A 321-nucleotide genomic window follows, 5' to 3' on the forward strand; every position below is an offset into this window, starting at 1 on the left:
TAGATAGATAGACTCAGGATAGAGTGAAGATTTGAGAAGTTGAAATCTCTCCAGAGCGATGGTACAGACTCCCTATCGAGAAATTCGTATGACTTGACTACCTGCTCCTCTCTCTTTCATCTCTTCGTTCCTGTATGACTGTATCATCCATGTAGGTCTATCTACCTGTCTCTCTAGTTATGAATCTATAAATCTCTTTGCTTGTCCCTTTAGCCACGTGCGCAGCTCTTTATGCTTGTATGCATGCATGGATGGATATGTCCGTATGTATGAATGCGTGTAGATATACATGTATATGCAAAAATACATATATATATATAT

Source organism: Cystoisospora suis, assembly GCF_002600585.1.
Source record: "Cystoisospora suis strain Wien I chromosome Unknown contig_5813, whole genome shotgun sequence".
Classification (NCBI taxonomy): Eukaryota; Apicomplexa; class Conoidasida; order Eucoccidiorida; family Sarcocystidae; genus Cystoisospora; species Cystoisospora suis.